This window comes from Coregonus clupeaformis, chromosome 37 (assembly GCF_020615455.1).
Source record: "Coregonus clupeaformis isolate EN_2021a chromosome 37, ASM2061545v1, whole genome shotgun sequence".
In the NCBI taxonomy this organism is placed as follows: Eukaryota; Metazoa; Chordata; class Actinopteri; order Salmoniformes; family Salmonidae; genus Coregonus; species Coregonus clupeaformis.
Genome location: NC_059228.1, coordinates 27,147,648 through 27,170,230, shown reverse-complemented (window position 1 = coordinate 27,170,230; position 22,583 = coordinate 27,147,648). Strand labels below are relative to the sequence as shown.

The window sequence follows — 22,583 nt, the reverse complement described above, 5'->3', positions numbered from 1 at the left end:
GCGATTACAGCCACTCAAGGACATTCAGAGACTTGTCCCGAAGCCACTCCTGCGTTGTCTTGGCTGTGTGCTTAGGGTCGTTGTCCGGTTGGAAGGTGAACCTTCGCCCCAGTCTGAGGTCCTGAGCACTCTGGAGCAGGTTTTCATCAAGGATCTCTCTGTATTTTTCTCTGTTCATCTTTCCCTCGATCCTGACTAGTCTCCCAATCCCTGCCGCTGAAAAACATCCCCATAGCATGATGCTGCCACCACCATGCTTCACCGTAGGGATGGTGCCAGGTTTCCTCCATATATGACGCTTGGCATTCAGGCCAAAGAGTTCAATCTTGGTTTCATCAGACCAGAGAATCTTGTTTCTCATGGTCTGAGAGTCCTTTAGGTGCCTTTTGGCAAACTCCAAGCCGGATGTCATGTGCCTTTTACTGAGGATTGACTTCCGTCTGGCCACTCTAGCAGAAAGGCCTGATTGGTGGAGTGCTGCAGAGATGGTTGTTCTTCTGGAATGTTCTCCCATCTCCACAGAGGAACTCTAGAGCTCTATCAGAGTGACCATCGGGTTCTTGGTCACCTCCCTGACCAAGGCCCTTCTCCCCCGATTGCTCAGTTTGGCCGGGCGGCCAGCTTTAGGAAGAGTCTTGATTGTTCCAAACTTCTTCCATTTAAGAATGATGGAGGCCACTGTGTTCTTGGGGACCTTCAATGCTGCAGAAATGTTTTGGTACCCTTCCCCAGATCTGTGCCTCAACACAATCCTGTTTCGGAGCTCTACGGACAAATCCTTCAACCTCAAGGCTTGGTTTTTGCTTTGACATGCACTGTCAACTGTGTGACCTTATATAGACAGGTGTGTGCCTCTCCAAATCATGTCCAATCAATTGAATTTACCACAGGTGGACTCCAATGAAGTTGTAAAAACATCTCAAGGATGATCAATGGAAACAGGATGCACCTGAGCTCAATTTCGAGTCTCATAGCAAAGGGTCTGAATACTAATGTAAATAATGTAATTCTGTTTTTTATTTTGTATAAATTTGCAAAAATGTCAAACAACCTGTCTTCGCTTTGTCATTATGGGGTATTGTGTGTAGATTGATCAGAATAAAATTAATTTAATCAATTTTAGAATAAGGCTGTAACGTAACAAAATGTGGAATAAAGTGAAGGGGTCTGAATACTTTCCGAAGGCACTGTAGGTAGGGTTAAAGTGACTAGGCAACAGGATAGATAATAGACAGTAGCAGCAGTGGGTAGCCATTTGATTATCTAGCTTGTTTAGCAGTCTTATGGCTTGGGGGTAGAAGCTGTTCAGGGTCCTGTTGGTTCCAGACTTGGTGCACTGGTACCGCTTGCCGTGCGGTAGCAGAGAGAACAGTCTGTGGCTTGGGTGGCTGGAGTATTGCACAATTTTTTAAGCCTTCCTCTAACACCGCCTGGTATAGAGGTCCTGGATGGCAGGGAGCTTGGCCCAAGTGATGTACTGGGCCATACTCACCACCCTCTGTAATGCCTTTTCAGGTCAAGATGCTCTCAGTGGTGCAGCTGTATAACTTTTTGAGGATCTGAGGGCCAATGCCAAATATTTTCAGCCTCCTGAGGGGAAAAGGCCTTGTTGTGCCCTCTTCACAACTGTGTGGGTGTGTGTGCACCATGTTCATTTCTTAGTGATGTGGACACCGAGGAACTTAAAGCTCTCGACCCGCTCCACTACAGCCCCACCGTTTCCTGCAGTTCACGATCAGCTGCTTTGTCTTGCTGATGTTGAGCGAGAGGTTGTTATCCTGGCACCACACTGCCAGGTCTCTGACCTCCTCCCTCTAGGCTGTCTCATCGTTGTCGGTGATCACTGTTGGTGATCACTGTCACTGATGGTGTTGCAGTTGTGTGAACAGGGATTGCAGGATGGGACTAAGCACACACCCCTGTGGGGCCCCTGTGTTGATGGTCAGCGTGGTGGATGTGTTGTTGCCTACCCTCACCGCCTGGGGGCGGCCTGTCAGGAAATCCAGGATCCAAGGAGGTGTTCAGTCCCAGGGTCCTGAGCTTGGTGATGAGCTTGAAAGGGACTATAGTGTTGAATGCTGAGCTGAAGTCAATGAACAGTGTTCTTACATAGGTATTCCTTTTGTCCAGGTGGGTGACGGCAGTCTGGAATGCAATAGAGATTGCGTCATCTGTGGATCTGTTGGGGCGGTATGCGAATTGGAGTAGGTCCATGGTGTCTGGGATGATGTTGATGTGATCCATGACCAGCCGTTCAAAGCATTTCATGGCTATAAATCAAATCAAATCAAATCAAATTTTATTGCCCACATGCGCCGAATACAACAGGTGCAGACATTACAGTGAAATGCTTACTTACAGCCCTTAACCAACAGTGCATTTATTTTTAATAAAAAAAAGTAAAATAAAACAATAACAAAAAAGTGTTGAGAAAAAAAGAGCAGAAGTAAAATAAAATAACAGTAGGGAGGCTATATATATACAGGGGGGTACCGGTGCAGAGTCAATGTGCGGGGGCACCGACTAGTTGAGGTAGTTTAAGTAATATGTACATGTGGGTAGAGTTAAAGTGACTATGCATAAATAATTAACAGAGTAGCAGCAGCGTAAAACGATGGGGTGGGGGGTGGAGGTGGGGGGCAGTGCAAATAGTCCGGGTAGCCATGATTAGCTGTTCAGGAGTTTTATGGCTTGGGGGTAGAAGCTGTTGAGAATTATTTTGGACCTAGACTTAGCACTCCGGTTCCGCTTGCCGTGCGGCAGAGCATATGAGCGGAGTGGAGCGGTGAGAATCTCAGCTCCTCGCTCACGGAGCTGTTCACCCCTCCGCTCCCCCCGCTCAAAGCCACATCAGGCCAGTCCGCTCATTATCGCTCAGCGCTCAACGCAGTTTGCATCGCGCTCCACTCAAATCGCCCCCCGCTCACTCCAAAAAAGGAACAAAATCTGCATGTATTTCACTTTTAGCTTAAACCACAGCCTTACTTTATCTCCCCGGATTATCCATTCTGTCTTGAAACGGGGATCTAACACTGACGCTAAAATGAGATGTTAATCAGTATAGTATATTCCATAGCGAATTGACACGTTGTTTGCCAATGTTTCTGCAAAAGCAGCGATGCACTTTGGAAGTGCAGCGTGAGTGTAATCGGTGAGCAGGGATTTTATTTCTGTGACAGCAGGGAGGATCATCCCCAGGTTCGCCAGCTCCTTCTGCATTTTGTCTGTGAGATCTGCTAGTGGTGTCAGCACACTGACAAGATGCGTCAGCTGCCGTACTTGATTCAGGGTGATGTTAGCAACATTAGACTTGAGTTTGTTTAGCCATAACGGATCTTTTTGGAACAACCGGATGAACGACTGAATCATCCGCAGCTGGCTGCTCCATCGAATGGCGCAGGCATTTGTGGGACGGACACCTAATTGGTCGGTTTCCTCTGTGCTCTTGCGTACACTTTTCACCAGGTGCCCGACTTTCACTAACAGCCTATTAATGTTGTCGTGCTCGTTAAAGGCGTTTTTGATCGCCAGCTGAAGCATGTGAATGGGGCATCTCAGATGTAAATTTGACAAAGTAAAGTACTGATTTATCATAGTTTCTTGGGGGGGTGTAGCCCGGTTGAGCTGCGCTGGCGAAGTGTTGCATCCCTTCGCGTTCTCCTTTACTCAGCGGTTCATAGTCCATGAAAATCATTTTTAAAAATGCTACATCCAGCTCTCTTTTTCTCTCCCTTGTTATGGTTGGGCCTTTGCGTGCAGTGAATAAACTTTTGAATTCCTCAACCCTTTTCTCTTGTTGCTGCTCCTCTCGCTCTATAAAATACAAATTCATGGACGACACAAATTAAATTAAACAGATGGATTCTGGGTCAGGCTTGAGCATGCTTCAGACTTGTGGTGTGAGCGAGCGAAATTGGAGCGGGACATAGGGCGACACTCCGTCCTTTTAAAAATGCCGCTCTGCGCTCTGTTCAAAATCCGTGGTATAGAGACACCGCCTGGTATAGAGGTCCTGGATGGCAGGAAGCTTGGCCCCAGTGATGTACTGGGCCGTACGCACTACCCTCTGTAGTGCCTTGCGGTCGGAGGCTAAGCAGTTGCCATACCAGGCGATGATGCAACCAGTCAGGATGCTCTCGATGGTGCAGCTGTATAATTTTTTGAGGATCTGAGGACCCATGCTAAATATTTTCAGTCTCCTGAGGGGGAATAGGCTTTGTCGTGCCCTCTTCACGACTGTCTTGGTGTATTTGGACCATGATAGTTTGTTGGTGATGTGGACATAGGAACTTGAAGCTCTCAACCTGTTCCACTACAGCCCTGTCGATGAGAATGGGGGCGTGCTCAGTCCTCTTTTTTTTTCCTGTAGTCCACAATCATCTCCTTTGTCTTGGTCACGTTGAGGGAGAGGTTGTTATCCTGGCACCACACGGCCAGGTCTCTGACCTCCTCCCTATAGGCTGTCTCATCGTTGTCGGTGATCAGGCCTACCACTGTTGTGTCGTCGGCAAACTTAATGATGGTGTTGGAGTCGTGCCTGGCCATGCAGTCATGGGTGAACAGGGAGTACAGGAGGGGACTGAGCACGCACCCTGAGGAGCCCCCCGTGTTGAGGATCAGTGTGGCAGATGTGTTGTTACCTACCCTTACCACCTGGGGGCGGCCCGTCAGGAAGTCCAGGATCCAGTTGCAGAGGGAGGTGTTTAGTCCCAGGATCCTTAGCTTAGTGATGAGCTTTGAGGGCACTATGGTGTTGAATGCTGAGCTGTAGTCAATGAATAGCATTCTCACGTAGGTGTTCCTCTTGTCCAGGTGGGAAAGGGCAGTGTGGAGTGCAATAGAGATTGCATCATCTGTGGATCTGTTGGGGCGGTATGCAAATTGGAGTGAGTCTAGGGTTTCTGGGATAATGGTGTTGATGTGAGCCATGACCAGCCTTTCAAAGCACTTCATGGCTACAGACGTCAGTGCTACGGGTCGGTAGTCATTTAGGCAGGTTATCTTAGTGTCCTTGGGCACGGGGACTATGGTGGTCTGCTTGAAACATGTTAGTATTACAGACTCAGTCAGGGACATGTTGAAAATGTCAGTGAAGACACTTGCCAGTTGGTCAGCACATGCTCGGAGTACACGTCCTGGTAATCCGTCTGGCCCTGCGGCCTTGTGAATGTTGACCTGCTTAAAAGTCTTACTCACATCAGCTACGGAGAGCGTGATCACATAGTCATCCGGAACAGCTGGTGCTCTCATGCATGCTTCAGTGTTGCTTGCCTCGAAGCGAGCATAGAAGTGGTTTAGCTTGTTTGGATGTCTTGTGTCACTGGGCAGCTCGCGGCTGTGCTTCCCTTTGTAGTCTGTAATAGTTTTCAAGCCCTGCCACATCCGACGAGCGTCAGAGCCGGTGTAGTACGATTCAACCTTAGTCCTGTATTGACTCTTTGCCTGTTTGATGGTTCGTCGGAGGGCATAGCGGGATTTCTTATAAGCGTCCGGGTTAGAGTCCCGCTCCTTGAAAGCAGCAGCTCTACCCTTTAGCTCAGTGCGGATGTTTCCTGTAATCCATGGCTTCTGGTTGGGGTATGTACGTACGGTCACTGTGGGGACGACATCATTGATGCACTTATTGATGAAGCCAGTGACTGATGTGTTTACTCCTCAATGCTATCTGAAGAATCCCGGAACATGTTCCAGTCTGTGCTAGCAAAACAGTCCTGTAGCTTAGCATCTGCGTCATCTGACCACTTTTTTATTAACCGAGTCACTGGTGCTTCCTGCTTTAGTTTTTGCTTATAAGCAGGAATCAGGAGGATAGAGTTATGGTCAGATTTGCCAAATGAAGGGCGAGGGAGAGCTTTGTATGCGTCTCTGTGTGTGGAGTAAAGGTGGTCTAGAGTTTTTTTTTCCCTCTGGTTGCACATTTAAACATGCTGGTAGAAATGAGGTAGAACGGATATAGATGTGAGTGCTATGGGGCGATAGTCATTTTGGCAGGAAACCTTGACGCTCTTGTGCATGGAAACTATGGTGATCTGCTTGAAACAAGTTGGTATTACCACTAGGTCAGGGATAGGTTGAAAATGTCAGTGAAGACACTTGCCAGTTGGTCAACGCATGTTCTGAGTATGCGTCCTGGTATTACGTCTGGCCCCGTGGACTTGCAAATGTTAACCTGTTTAAAGGTCTTACTCACATCGGCTACGGAGAGTGAGATCACACAGTCGTCCAGAACAGCTGGTGCACTCATGCATGGTTCAGTGTTGCTTGCCTCAAAGCGAGCTTAGAAGGCATTTAGCTCCTCTGGGAGGCTTGCGTTGCTGGGCAGCTTACGGCTCGGTTTCCCTTTGCAATCCGGGATAGTTTGCAAGCCCTGCCACATCCGTCGAGTGTCAGAGCTGGCATAGTAGGATTCAATCTTAGTCCTGTATTGACGCTTTGCCTGTTTGATGGCTCGTCGGAGGCCGTAGTGGGATTTCTTATAAGCATTCAAATTAGTGTCCTGCTCCTTGAAAGCGGCGGCTCTAGACTTTAGCTCAGTGAGGGCGTTGCCTGTAATCCATGGCTTCTGTTTGGGGTATGTACAGTGAGGGAAAAAAGTATTTGATCCCCTGCTGATTTTGTACGTTTGCCCACTGATAAAGACATGATCAGTCTATAATTTTAATGGTAGGTTTATTTGAACAGTGGGAGACAGAATAACAACAACAAAATCCAGAAAAATGCATGTCAAAAATGTTATAAATTGATTTGCATTTTAATGAGGGAAATAAGTATTTGACCCCTCTGCAAAACATGACTTAGTACTTGGTGGCAAAACCCTTGTTGGCAATCACAGAGGTCAGATGGTTCTTGTAGTTGGCCACCAGGTTTGCACACATCTCAGGAGGGATTTTGTCCCACTCCTCTTTGCAGATCTTCTCCAAGTCATTAAGGTTTCGTGCCTGACGTTTGGCAACTCGAACCTTCAGCTCCCTCCACAGATTTTCTATGGGATTAAGGTCTGGAGACTGGCTAGGCCACTCCAGGACCTTAATGTGCTTCTTCTTGAGCCACTCCTTTGTTGCCTTGGCCATGTGTTTTGGGTCATTGTCATGCTGGAATACCCATCTACGACCCATTTTCAATGCCCTGGCTGAGGGAAGGAGGTTCTCACCCAAGATTTGACGGTACATGGCCCCGTCCATTGTCCCTTTGATGCGGTGAAGTTGTCCTGTCCCCTTAGCAGAAAAACACCCCCACCATGTTTGACGGTGGGGATGGTGTTCTTGGGGTCATAGGCAGCATTCCTCCTCCTCCAAACACGGCGAGTTGAGTTGATGCCAAAGAGCTCGATTTTGGTCTCATCTGATGACAACACTTTCACCCAGTTCTCCTCTGAATCATTCAGATGTTCATTGGCAAACTTCAGACGGGCCTGTATATGTGCTTTCTTGAGCAGGGGGACCTTGCGGGCGCTGCAGGATTTCAGTCCTTCACGGCGTAGTGTGTTACCAATTGTTTTCTTGGTGACTATGGTCCCAGCTGCCTTGAGATCATTGACAAGATCTTCCCGTGTAGTTCTGGGCTGGTTCCTCACCGTTCTCATGATCATTGCAACTCCACGAGGTAAGATCTTGCATGGAGCCCCAGGCTGAGGGAGATTGACAGTTCTTTTGTGTTTCTTCCATTTTCGAATAATCACACCAACTGTTGTCACCGTCTCACCAAGCTGCTTGGCGATGGTCTTGTAGCCCATTCCAGCCTTGTGTAGGTCTACAATCTTGTCCCTGACATCCTTGGAGAGCTCTTTGGTCTTGGCCATGGTGGAGAGTTTGGAATCTGATTGATTGATTGCTTCTGTGGACTGGTGTCTTTTATACAGGTAACAAGCTGAAATTAGGAGCACTCCCTTTAAGAGTGTGCTCCTAATCTCAGCTCGTTACCTGTATAAAAGACTCATGGGAGCCAGAAATCTTTCTGATTAAGAGGGGGTCAAATACTTATTTCCCTCATTAAAATGCAAATCAATTTATAACATTTTTGACGTGCGTTTTTCTGGATTTTTTTGTTGTTATTCTGTCTCTCACTGTTCATATAATCTTACCATTACAATCATAGACTGATCATTTCTTTGTAAGGGCAAACGTACAAAGTCAGCAGGGGATCAAATACTTTTTTCCCTCACTGTACGTACGGTCACTTTGGGGACGACGTCGTCGATGCACTTATTGAAGAAGCCGGTGACTGATGTGGTAAAATCCTCAATGTTATCGGATGAATCCCAGATCATATTCCATGTAACCGTCATGTAGCTTAGCATCTGCTTAATCAGACTATTTCTGTATTGAGTGTGTTACTGGTGCTTCCAGTTTTGAGTTTTGGCTTGTAAGCAGGAAGCAGGAGGATAAAGTTATGGTCTGATTTGCCAAAGGGAGGGTGAGGGAGGGCCTTGTATGCGTTTCTGTGGGTGGAGTAAAGGTGATCTAAAATTTTGTCGCCTCTAGTTGCACAGGTGACATGCTGGTAAAATAAAGGTAAACGGATCTCAGTTTCCCTGCATTAAAATCACCGGCCACGAGAAACGCTACCTCTGAATATGCATTTTCTTGTTTGCTTATATCTCGTTGAGTGCGGTCTTAGTGCCAGCATCGGTTTGTGGTGGTAAATAGACAGCCACGAAAAATATAGATGAAAACACTCTTGGTAAATAGTATGGTCTGCAGCTTGTCATGAGGTATTCTAACTCAGTCGAGCAAAAACTTGAGACTTCCTTAACAGTAGAGATCTCGCACCAGCTGCTGTTAACAAAGAGACACACCCATCCTCCCTTCGTCTTACCCGAGTCTGCCGTCCAGTCTTGACGATCTTTCACTGCCGCTTCCTCTATCGAGTCACGGGGAATAGGGCCTGGTCCGTATTAAGCAGAATGTCCAGAGCTGCCGACTCGTTGAAGTAGACATTTTCATCCATATCGAGGTTCATGATCGCTGTTCTGATGTCCAGAAGCTGTTTTCGGTCATAGGAAATGATGGCGGAGACATTATGTACAAAGAAAATTAAGATCTGCTTTAAGATCCCCCACAAAATAGCAGAATTGTTCAGGAGCTTTTAAGACGGCTGCTATCCACTGAGGCGCCATCTTCATCTTCAATCCTCTTGATTCACTGTGAGCACTGACAGGACTGGGCAACAGTCTGAGAGATGTGTTGAGTAGCACTAAACTGCTCTCAGGACCCAACTCTGAGCCAAAGAGTCAGATGTAATTTGCTGCAGGAGGGAGGGCTGCCAAGGACTATAATATGAGCTCTGATGATCTGACTTATCAAATGACATGGCTGTTTTTAAAAGTGCTGTTTTAGTTCTTACCTGTCAAGCTTCTTGATAAATAATTATAAATAGTTTCTGTGTGGTTTCATGCTTTTTCTGTTGCTTGTTCTAGCTTATATCGTGGCATTCACCATGAAGTTTAGGAACTGAGTAAATGTATGGTTTTGTTTGTGTGTTTGTTTGACTATGCATATATATATGTCTGTTTGTGTGGGTGTGTCTACTCATTATCACGGATGCGTGGTAATCTGAGGTGGAGCGGCACAGAGTGTGAAGTCTTAGCCTGGATTACAGAGCTCAGAGATAGGGCTGAATCCAGCCAGCTGTCTGACATGAATTGATCGGATTAGAAAGTGTGGGTTCCTTTCCCCCACGGGGAGACCAAGCAGGTTGTGTATAATTGACTTTACTCCCTGGATGTCTTATGGGCTAGGGAGGTCTGCCTGGCTGCTGAATGGCTGGGAGGGGGTTATCCCTAGGAGCCTGGTGGAGGTTTAGGAACAGATCGATATCACCAGTGTTGAGTTGCAGCAGGGAACCTACCTAAGGAACAGTAGGGGGGTCGTTCCACCTCAGAAAGCACAATAAAAGAGGATTTCGACACGCAGCATCTCAGATTGTTCTGAAATTGTTTCTGTAGTTAGAGACAGGTAAGATTGGCATTCCTGAAACATTATTTTGTTCAAATTATATTTTATCTCAGAGAAATCAAGATTATTGATTGCACCCAAATTGGCCATTTTAATTTATAGGATTCAGATAATATTCAATAAATATAGTACCCAACAAACTTTTTCCTACCAATGTGTAAGACATGAGAAATCCCCCCAAAAATCTAAAGCCACCCATGTACCTCCCATATCCCATGCCAATCCCACCCCAACAACCAGTGTACAGGATTAGTTCTCTATGTTTGACAAGTAGTATGAAGCTGTGGCTTGGAATATTGCTTCTCCATTCTTTGTCATGTATTTCCTGTGAATATGGTGATGTCTTCTTCCCCTGTTCAGAGAAATGTGTCATTGATGTTGCTTGCATTATTTACCATAAAGTAGTGTGAAAGTACCAGGATTTGACCACTAGATAACGCTGTTCCTGCTATACCGCCACACTCTTTAATCCATTTTGCTGGTCTCTTGTGTTTATTAAATAGATCAACATTTCCTTTGCAACTTTGTGTAGAAAACCAATGGATTTGTCTCATTATGGTTGTCCTCACAATTCAAGCCTGTCCTCTAAGAAAACAATTCAAAAAGCTTATTTCTGGCCTCTCGAGTGGCGCTGCGGTCTAAGGCACTGCATCGCAGTGTTGCGGCGTCACTACAGCCTGGGGTTCGATCCCAGGCTGTGTCACAACCGGCCGTGACCGGGAGTCCCATAGGGCGGCACACAATCGGCCCAGCGTCGTCCGGGATAGGGGAGGGTTTGGCCGGGGGGGGGCTTTTTTTCTTGGCTCATCGCGCTCTAGCGACTCCTTGTGGCGGGCCGGGCGCCTGCAAGCTGACTTCGATCGTCAGTTGAACACATTGGTGCGGCTAGCTTCCGGGTTAAGCGAGCGGGTGTTAAGAAGCGCAGCTTGGTGGGCCATGTTTCGGAGGATGCATGACTCGACATTCGCCTCTCCCGAGCCCGTTGGGGAGTTGCAGCGATGAGACAAGATCGCAATTGGATATCACGAAATTGGGGAGAAAAAGGGGGTAAAATTACTAACAAAAAAAACGTATTTCTCTCAGATTTTGTGCACTAATTTGTTTACATCCCTGTTAGTGAGCATTTCTCCTTTGCCAAGATAATTCATCCACCTGACAAATGTGGCATATCAAGAAGCTGATTAAACAGCATGATCATTACACAGGTGCACCTTGTGCTGAGGACAATAAAAGGTCACTCTTTGCAGTTTTTTTGTCACACAACACAATGCCATAGATGTTTCAAGTTTTGAGGGAGCGTGCAATTGGCATGCTGACTACAGGAATGTCCACCAAAGCTGTTGCCAGAGAGTTTAATGTTAATTTCTCTACCATAAGCCTGTCGTTTTAGAGAATTTGGCAGTACGTCCAACCGGCCTCACAACCGCAGACTATGTGCAACCTCGGCAGCCCAGGACCTCCACATCCGGCTTCATCACCTGCGGGATCATCAGAGACCAGCAACCCGGACAGCTGATGAAACTGTGGGTTTGCAAAGCTGAAGACTTTCTGCACAAATTGTCAGAAACCGTATCAGGGAAGCTCATCTGCGTGCTCGTCGTCCTCACCAGGGTCTTGACCTGACTGCAGTTTGGTGTGGTAACCGACTTCAGTGACCAAATGCTCACCTTCGATGGCCACTGGCACGCTGGAGAAGTGTGCTCTTCACGGATGAATCCCGGTTTCAACTGTACCGGGCAGATGGCAGACAGCGTGCATGGAGTCGTGTGGACAAGTGGTTTGCTGATGTCAAAGTTGTGAACAGAGTGCCCCATGGTGGTGGTGGGGTTATGGTATGGGCAGGCATAAGCTACGGACAACGAACACAATTGCATTTTATCGATGGCATTTGAATGCACAGAGATACCATGATGAGATCCTGAGGCCCATTGTTGTGCCATTCATCTGCCACAATCACCTCATGTTTCAGCATGATAATGCACGGCCCCATGTCGCAAGGATCTGTACACAATTCCTGGAGACTGAAAATGTCCCTCATACTCACCAGACATGTCACCCATTGATCATGTTTGGGATGCTCTGGATCGACTTGTATGACACTGTGTTCCAGTTCCCGGCAATATCCAGCAACTTCAACAGCCATTAAAGAGGAGTGGGACAACATTCCACCGGCCACCAGTGGCGGCTCCTGAAAAAATTCTCAGGGGGGGCAATTTTTCTGATGATTTAGGTGACCTACACACATTTTCAAAAAGATATGTCCAGCAACAACATGAAGACAGGGGCAGCATATAAGTCAATGCCAGAAGCATTTATTGACTGATCTCAAAAGTGTTGGCTTACAAAAGCAAAATAAGTTATCACAGTAAAAATAATCAAGGGTGTTCTTTCACATTCCTCAACACTGCATAAACAATATGCATTTCCATAAACAAATGAAATATCAGCTGAAAATACAGCATCTTGGTATTTGTTCAGATTGCAGGATCAACAAGAGCTTTTACCACATTTTTTGCCTCATGGTTGAATTGGAAATATGTGCACCTGAGCATAATTCACAACAAGCAAGCAGGAGCTTTTTGATAGAGGCTACTGAAAACATTGATGCAAGTTATTGGTAATAAGAAATTTTTATAGACTTCCATATTCTGCCCTCTTGTATATATTTGTGAAAATGAACAGTGATAGACATTTTGCCTGAAAACAGAATTTGAAAATAATTTCTAGAAAAGGTAAACACAGCTATCTGTATGGCTTTGTAAAAATGAACAACCATATTCTGGCCAATTGTATAGATTTGTAAATATGAACAACCATATTCTGGCCAATTGTATAGATTTGTAAAAATGAACATGAACAGATTTTTTTTATTTTTTACTTTTTTAAAAATGAAAAATAACTATTTTAAACAACATCAACTGTGAACTGATTTGGGCGTGTGTGTGTTAAAGAGACAGACAGGGAGGGACAAAGAGAGAGAGAGGCTACATTACTTGTACTGAAACTGTTCTCTTCTCTCTTTCAATGCAGCAAAGCGGTCAATGACTTTCTCATTGAAATCAGGCATGCTGAGGACTAGTTCCCTCTCCATGGAAAGCATGGCCAGTGCATTCAGACGTTCCTGGCCCATTGAATTTCGCAGGAATGTCTTAACTCGTGTCAAAGTTGAGAAACATCTCTCAGCTTCAGCTGTTGTCATTGGAGTAGTTATGAGGATGTTCAACAGAGTCACAGTCTCAGAGAACGTCTCCTGGAGGTTGTAGCTCATGAGAACCTGGTACAGTGCCAGTGCACCACAGTTTGACTTTCTCGTCATCGGCAAAAATACCGTTCAGTCTCTCCAAAAGCACACTGGCGATTGAGACTGAGGTTGATTCCGAGATGGGAAGGAACTCAAAAAAGCGCTCCTGCACTTTGTGGTTGCTATCTATGTACCTCAGCACAAGCACCAGCTGTGTCTGTGTAGAAACGTCCGTGGTCTCGTCAGCTTGGATAGCTACGAAGTTCGCCGACTTCACCTCCTCCACAATATGTTCCCTCATGACCGTTAGCATACACTCCAGTAGCTCGTTTTGAATGGTCTTTGATGTGAACTTCTTTCAAAGAGACAATCGAGTTGCACTGAACGTTAGCCATCTTGATAGTAGTACGTGAATTGATTGACGCTGCTACCCGCTCTTTTCTTAGTTACGTTCATGGTTATGTTATGTATGACGAAAGCGTGTAAGTGCAAGCCCTCAGAAACCCATAGAGATTGTATTGAAAGCTCTGATATTTGAAAAACAATTTTTTTACATGAGAGTCTATGAGAGACTTCTGGGGCGATTTTCAACCTGACTGAAATCGCCCCAAAAGGGGGGGCATTTGAAGCACGACTTTAGCCTGATTGGACATTTAGTTGCAGATCAGACGTCTAGATTAGAACACTGATAACTACTGTTGCCGTGATATAATTGATTAGAAAAAAATCCCTTCCTTTTCCCGTTTGGCAGTGCGTCGCCCATATCGCCCTAATGAACACACCGCCCCTGCCGGCCACTATCAACAGTCTGATCAACTCTATGCGAAGGGGATGTGTCGCGCTGCATGAGGCAAATGGTGGTCACACCAGATACTAACTGGTTTTCTGATCCATGCCCCTACTTTTTTTTAAATACGTTTCTGTGACCAACAGATGCATGCATGTATTCCCAATCATGTGAAATCTATAGATTAAGGCATTTATTTCAATTGACTGATTTCCTTAAATGAAATCTTTAAATTGTTGCATGTTGCGTTTATATTTTTGTTCAGTGTAATATCTAATAATATCAAGATAATTGAACAATCAAGAGGTTCCCATGTGATAAGGTGAGAAAACGCAGGGTGTGGATATAGAAAATCCACTTGATTAGTGAAGTGTTATTGTGATGCATCCTTCACCCCACACTGTTGATTACAGTAATCTAACCAGTAGACTACAGTAGGTTTGCCATGCCCAGTGATACAGTAGTGTTATATTAGGTATTTCTTGTCTGTACCCACTTATCTTCAGCGGGACTACTGATTAAGGAAAGCAGCTTGGAAGTGTTCTTTGTCTTTTTAAATAATATATTGCAAAATAATCACAAAGCCATTATATAAATATTAACTATACTGTGTAGGCTAATACATCAATCAAATACGTTATTTCCAACTTCATTTTCCTCTTGTCTTGTAAATAGCTGCACTGGTGAGAGATGGCTTTTAGATGTACTTAAAACAGAACATCCATTTATTTTCAAGTTCATTCTGCATGGTATCCCTTTGTTTTTCTCTTTCGTAAACATCAACTTAAAGTTATCCATTGAAAGATATCAGACTATAAAATATTTTAGGAAAGTAGTTTCATTTCCAATAAACTGTCATTAATTCTGTCTCTCAGTAAAATGTAGCGATTCTCCTCGTAGGCCTATAGGCACAAGTAAAGAGTGGACTAACCTCGCCTATTTTGGCACAGACTAAGGTTCACTTTAATGGATCAATTCTTTTAATATTAAAGGCGGCCTCTGTAGTGCAGACTAATACATTCTGCATTGATCCCTCTCCAAACCTTTATTGCCATTTCTCCAGTGAAAGATATGTTCACTAGAATAAAGATTTTACATAGCGACTTGCCGATAAATAAGCCTATAAACTGAAGTATTCACATTTTCATTTAAAGAAAATAAAAGGCAAGAGAGAACGAGCTGGAATTGCCAGCAGGCATTTTGAATATCATTACCACGTTTTGCTAAAATTCAAATCATAGCATAAGGACGGTACCTGATAATTAAAACTGTCTCGGTGCGCCAGGGCTTTGATACCTACTCAAACGTCTGTGTATTTGTCTGACTCTGTGTGTGTGAGTCTGTGTGTGTGTGTGTGTGCATGTGTGTGTGCGCACGGGTGTGGGTTTGTGTGTGCACACCATCCAATAGCTTTCACAGTCTAGGCTATATTAAATCATAGGCCATTCTTTCAGAATAGGGATGTGCATTCAGTTTACCTTGTGTGTCTGTTTTATGGATTGATTGAGTTTTGTCTCTGTGGTATGCTGAGGTATTGCCATAGGCCTGATAGACTAGTGAAAAGTTGTGGCTCTATGTAGTCACCTCTTTAACTCCTTTTTGTGGCGTGAGCCCTGTTCAGTCAAAAATGATAAACGGAGAATCCAGTTAATCCAATGTAAGACATGCATTCATATTATCATTGAAACAACATGAAACTCAACAATCAGAACATGCTCTCTTGTTGCATAAAAGCAATGTTATTTCTGTGCTACCTAGGAAGCCATACTCTGGCGGTTTTGATTGAACAGGGCCCTCAGTCAGAACTGAGAATAGTGTGGAGTCTTTGCGGTAATGGAGCCTGAAGCGTGCCAGACCATTATTGACCAAATCTATGTGAATGAACCCAGCAGTTGAGGACATAATGATCCAGATTCACTTGGGTCTGTGTACCCGGCCCACGGGCTAGCCACTCGATCGCTGATCAATAGCTTTTTATTAAAATTGTTTGCAAAGAAATAAAAATCCATATTGTTTTCCTTGGACAGGGCCACTGTGAAATATGTTGATATATTTATATATTTTTCCAGATGAATGCAGAAAATGGTTGATATGCATGAGAAAACCACAGGGCAGTGGTGGGGCGATATCGGAATATCCACATGGAATTGATTTTCATAAGAGATGCATTTATGATGATCTTATTCTCCCTCTCTTCAATAGGGATTGAATTACATATCATATTACCCTCATATTAAGAAAAATGTTACAACATAAGTAATTATAATACTTATGCCAATAATGATATGCTGGGAGAGGCTTATTGATTCAGCGTAGGATGCACCTGGACTAAATTAATTGCAAGTTTGCCTATTGGCAATCTCTGCCACTCACTTCGATTCAGTGTTAAAATGTTGAATTGCACCAGCCAGAAAATGATCTTAGCGTTTCTGAGGCACTGGAATACTCAACAGGGAAACCTGGAACCAAACAAGCCTGGTCTTCTTTTCCCCTCTCTCACTATTGTGCCGTGCTTAAATCACATTTATAATCCTTCCACTGCAGCAGACTATCTGACATGGAACGGAATTTGAAGACCATCTTTATTTAGATCTGCAGTTGGGGGAGATTACCAAATAAACTGCCCACCTCTCCACTTCTCCTCTCTGGGGGAAGACAAGGAAGGAAACCGGGACGGCAAACAGACAGGTGTAAAGACAGTGTGAAAGGATACAGAGAGACTTACAGTCCGGGTTTATGTTTTCTTTTTGCAGAAGATGTAGAGGAGATGGATGCTGAAGTGAAGGAGCCAAGGTGAGCCCTGGACGAAGGGATCTGCAGGAGGAAAGGAGAGAGGGAGGTGAGTTGGGAAAGTGATGTGGAGAGAGGGTGGGAGGGAGGTAGGAAAGTGGAGAGAGAGAAAGAGAGAGAGAGATGGAGGAAATTGGGAATTTCGTCAGTGTTTGTTATCTAAAGTGGTGTATTTATTTGAAACGGTTCCTGGTGAGGCTGGCATTGCTGTTGAAAGAGGGCATGCTGTCTCTGTAGTGCCGTAGCGTAGATTACTGAGATTTCTTTGATCACCTTGGTAACCGTCTCCTAATGTGACTACTGCTGGTGAATTGTTGCTGATCTCAGACCAGAATTAGGCTGGTCTGACTTTATAGTCTATTGTCTACCGGATGGGGTCATGGCTGCTTGGAGGTCAGTCCATTAACACCCAGTCTGTCCTCAAGCACAAGTGGATAAATAGACATGTGGAAATATTAGCAGGTGTTTCCACAGCAAGCTTAATACATTAATTATTAGAACAAAATTATTCTCATTGTTTGTGTTTATGGTCCCTTTTCAGTTGAACCAAAATGATATCATTCGTTGGTGTATTATCAGTTTCTTGAAAACATTTTAAGTTTTACTTTTGTTTGAACTTCAATGTACAATTGAAATTTTCAGCAATATTTGTCACTTACTTGCTTTAGTTAATTCTATAATACTTTTTTCTGGGCATCTAATAATTGTATCTTGAATGTTGAGATAAGGAGCATGTTGTGGTGAGGAGAGAGTTGCAGTTGCACATGCCGACCAAAAGAGGGCAACATGATGTCAGAATTCCTGTTCTCGGTCCTGAATGGGATTGTAGGTGTCGGGTTAAACGTGTAAGTAACAATAATTTACATTTACGCTTGGAACGGCTTCCCCTGCGCTGTCAGTCTGCAGTTCAAAGCGCCTTCCACTCTCCTGGCAACAAAGCAGCACCTTGTCACATGGTAAAGATAGCGAGGCTTGGGATGAAGTTCTTCACAGTCAAGGTGCCATTATGAAAGACCTTGCCTTGGCGTGGAAGCCAAATCAAAACAAAGGGCAAATTAAATGTGCCACTCTCTTCCTCCTGAAACCGTCTCGGCTGCCTGGCTGGGCCTCAGCCAAGGACGTTTGGATGTTAAACAAACCCTCTTATATTGCTTTACTTTTATTACTATTCTAGTCTGAGTTTGAGTTATCTTTTAATGATATTCATATTTAAGATTTGTGTCATTATCTTTACCATTGCTGTTAATAGAAGCTCTGAGAAATCTCCAAGTCATCTCCAAAAATTCAGCATTTACAAAACACCCCACATTCAGATTAGAGCCGTCCAGTTGAAGTGATCTTTGATTGGTACAGTTGGGTTTTGATTGCTATAGAATGCTAGGATATAATGGTGAGCATAGTTTTATGGGTGTACATCAACACGCCCCCATAGTTGTCCCAGTGAAGTAGTTTCCCCATTCCATTCTGCTGAAGGGACCACCATCATCAGCTCCACTGCTACCCTCTGTACCATGAAGCCCCTTACCTTGCACCCTTGTCCTCCCTCTACCCCCGTCCCTGGGTGGAGAGCGATAGCCCTCTTTGGCACAGTGCTCTGCCTTTGTTCCCTGTCAGGGACTGCCTGCTGGAAACAGTGGCAGGGTCAGTGGTAGTTCAATATCTGGCCAGCAGAGGGCAAGCAAGGTGCCCTGGCAAGGGGACATAGTTCAAGAGCGAGAGAGAGATTGTACAGTAGTGGTATGGCATTTTAAAAACCACAGGGTTGTCCTGACTAGAGAAGGCAAAGAAAACACCAGGCAACATGTACAGTATTATTTTCTTCTTCTTCTTCTTCTTCTTCTTCTTCTTCTTCTTCTTCTTCTTCTTCTTCTTCTTCTTCTTCTTCTTCTTCTTCTTCTTCTTCTTCTTCTTCTTCTTCTTCTTATTCTTCTTATTCTTCTTATTCTTCTTATTATTACTGTTACTATCAAAGTTAGAAGTGGGAAGGAGTAAGTTATAATATATCTAGTCAGTAGTATTACTAATACTGTTAATAGGTAGTGCTCCTAATTACAAACTAATAGATAGATAACTACTGTATTAGCCCAGACAAAAAACTAATACTGGTACCACTGGAAATGCATTACAGTACTGCACATGTAGAACAATTCAATTAAGTTGTACATGCTGTACAATTAGACTTTCCTGTTATTGAATTTAACGGTAAATTACTTGCATATTTGTGAGACATTTGCAAGTATGCAGGGATCATTTCATTTGTCTGTCAATGCATGCTCTCCAGGATCACTAAGGTGGAACGAAAAACATTTATCTCTCTTGTCAAGCTGTGCTCAAGTGATATGTAACAATTTACCCTACTGTATTGAAAAAAATAGATTGTACACAAAAATTGATTGCACACAGGATGTCCAAGTCTATCCATTTAGTGTATTCGTCTTCAATGTCATAACATTTTTACTGACATTTTTCTGACTGTCAATACATTTCTGACACATTAATGTAGCAAACTCATTTTCACCAATGGCTGTTTAGAAACAGCAATAGCAGGTGCATTTAGACACCCTGTTTCCATTCTGTAAAACAAACTCTTTGCACTGCTGAACAACCCTCGAAACTAACTCATTACAAATATATCTCCTGTTTCCCTCTTTGTCTTTGGTCTTATCTGGGCTAATGTGGAATTCATATTCAGAGCCGAGAGAGTTTTGCTGAAGTAGACATTTTGTGTCTTCTCAAACACCAAATGCCCAAAAAGCGGCTTGGTTTTTGTATAACATTTAGCTAATTGATTATCACATGCCTCAACCTTATCAGCAAACTGTTATTTTGTAAATGAATATGCAGGCACGATCTGCCTTTGTAGTACATTATTTGTGGACAAAATATGCAGACAGAGAGGAACACAAGTAGGTTTTCTGTTGCAGTGTCTAATTACATATGCTCGCACCTATACAGAGACGGGAGTATTTATAACTGAAATGTATTCACACTCCCCCGGTGAAATCGTATGCCAGGCATCTGTTTATGAAGTGGCTCTTTTACTCCCAGCATTCTGGAACGCTCTTCAACGACCCGGGAGAACGAAGGCATAATCACTCCTGTCTTTCTGATCTGCCGACTGATCTTTATGTGATCACTTTGACTTGTTTATGTGGTTTCTGCAGGATTTCTTGTCGCTGCCGGCATCTTTTCAGGAGAAATACATTGTGAGAAAGGGATAGGGAGAGATAGATGGAAAAATAGAAGGAAAGAGAATGAAATGTCATCATAAAATGAAGGATGAAGAGACAGGGGAAGGGAGAGAGGGAGAGAGAGATCATTTATCTGCTACACCTCTATATAGATTCCTTTGTAGTTGCAGACCCGTTGCTTTCTAACAAAGCATACACACAGACTGACAGGCATAGTCAGTGACACACACAACAGCAGCCGCACCTCACTGCACGCAGATAGTCTGATGTGTTTGACCGGCCCTGGCAGAACATTCTCTGCTTCATTTTAGGCATAATGACGGTGAGGGGGAAATTATACTTTAAAGAGCAGAGAGAAAGAAGGGAAGGAGATGAAGAGAAAAGGCTGTGGAAGAATATTAGTTGTTCTGGTGGATCTTGGCAGTGGAGAAGGCTGGAACACTAATCTGCGCTTTGGTTGGAGACATTTTCGCACAGTAGGTCCCTCTTTCCGCCCCCTCTCAATTTTAAGCCCCGTGTCAAGCTCAAGCTCCTTTCCAGCGCTCGCTGCTCTCATTTCCTCTGCCTTCTGGCGAGCCCTGCTATTTATAAGAAATCATTTTTCTTCCTCTCTTTTATTTAATTCTTTCCCAGCGTGTTTGATTTTCTGCCCTGCTTAGGAAGGTGCCCAGATGAGTGGCAGGCGGCCAGAGGTTTTCTCTCCTCTTCCTCTCTCCTCCTCTTCCTCTCCTCGCATGTCTTTTTCACATCCAGAATCCTCAGCTGAGAAGCAGTCCAGCTGCTTGACACTACCTGAGGAGACTTGTAAACACACACGCACACACACACACACACACACACACACACACACACACACACACACACACACACACACACACACACACACACTAGCATAGCACAAAATGTGTCGATGGCTAGGTTGTTATTTCTACCAGAAATGTGTAGACTTATTTCAACTATTTTGGATGGCAAGTGCAGCAATGTGTTTAGACTGATCAGGTGAATCCAGGTGAAAGCTATGATCCCTTATTGATGTCACTTGTTAAATCCACTTTAATCCGTGTAGATTAAGGGGAGGAGACAGGTTAAATACGTTTTTTTAAGCCTTGAGACAATTGAGACATATATTGTGTATGTGTGCCATTCATAGGGTGAACGGGCAAGACAAAATATTGTTGCAGTATGGTGGTAGGTGCTTCTGGGTTTTTCACGCTCAACAGTTTCCCGTGTGTATCAATAATGTTCCACCACCCAAAGGCAGGCCAGTGGTCGAAAACGGGTCATTGATGAAGGAGGACAAAGGAGGCTGACATGAATTGTGCAGAGCAACAGATGGGGTACAGTTAGTCAACTGACAGTCCAGTACAACATTGGTGCCCAAAGATACATAAAATAATGCACAACTCGTCGTACCTTGACACTAATGGGGTATGGCAGCTGATGACCTTACAGAGTTCTACTTCTTTCAGCAAAAAACAAGAAACTGCTGTTGCAGTGGGCTAAGGATTGAAAACACTGGACGCTGGAGAATTGGAAAAACATTGTCTGGTCTGATGAATCCCGGTTCCTGCTGTTTCACGCTGATGGGACGACTAGGGTATGGTGAAAACCAAATGAGTACATGCATCCATCATGCTGCGTGTCAACATTGCAGGCTGGTGGTAAAAGTGGAGCAACGTTTGAATGCCACAAGATATCTGAACATCATTGGCAATCAGGTGCATCCCTTCATGGCAGCAGTGTATCCATCTGCGAATAGATTTTTTCAGCAGGATAATGCACCATGCCACAAGGATAGGATTGTCCAGGAATGGTTCCACAAACATTACAGTGAATCCAGCTTACTGCAGTGGCCTGCCCAGTCACCAGATCTCAATTCAATTGAGCATTTGTGGGATGAGATGGAACGAGCTATTCGGAGTAGTGATCCACTACCAGCCAACTTGACACAACTATGGGAAGCATTGGAGTCAACATGTACCAGCATCCCTGTGGAACGCTTTTGACACCTTGTAGAGTCCATGCCCCAACGAATTGAGGCTGTTCTGAGGGCAAATGTGGTTCCTAATGTTTTGTGCACTCAGTATATACAGTTGAAGTCGGAAGTTTACATACACCTTAGCCAAATACATTTAAACTCAGTTTTTCACAATTCCTGACATTTAATTCAATACAAATGCCCTGTCTTAGGACAGTTAGGATAACCACTTTATTTTAAGAATGTGAAATGTCAGAATAATAGTAGAGATAATTATTTATTTCAGAATTTATTTATTTCATCACATTCCCAGTGGGTCAGACGTTTACATACACTCAATTAGTATTTGGTATCATTGCCTTTTAAATTGTTTAACTTGGGTCAAACGTTTCGGGTAGCCTTCCACAAGCTACAATGATTTTTCTGTGTTCTTGGATGATTTCTTTTTATTTTCCCATGATGTCAAGCAAAGAGGCACTGAGTTTGAAGGTAGGCCTTGAAATACATCCAAAGGTACACCTCCAATTGACTCAAATGATGTCAATTAGCCTATCAGAAGCTTCTAAAGCCATGACATAATTTTCTGGAATTTTCCAAGCTGTTTAAAGGCACAGTCAACTTAGTGTATGTACATTTCTGACCC

General features: G+C 44.1%; 1 long non-coding RNA gene across 2 annotated transcripts in view; it reads left to right on the top strand.

Annotated features, from left to right (window-relative positions):
• The window catches only part of LOC121553705, a 237,705-nt gene that overhangs the window by 3,056 nt on the left and 212,066 nt on the right, over positions 1-22,583 (top strand). For both annotated transcript variants that reach the window (XR_005997564.1, XR_005997565.1), the window contains exon 2: positions 16,735-16,820. This is a non-coding gene — a long non-coding RNA (uncharacterized LOC121553705). The remainder of the gene's footprint in view (positions 1-16,734; positions 16,821-22,583) is intronic.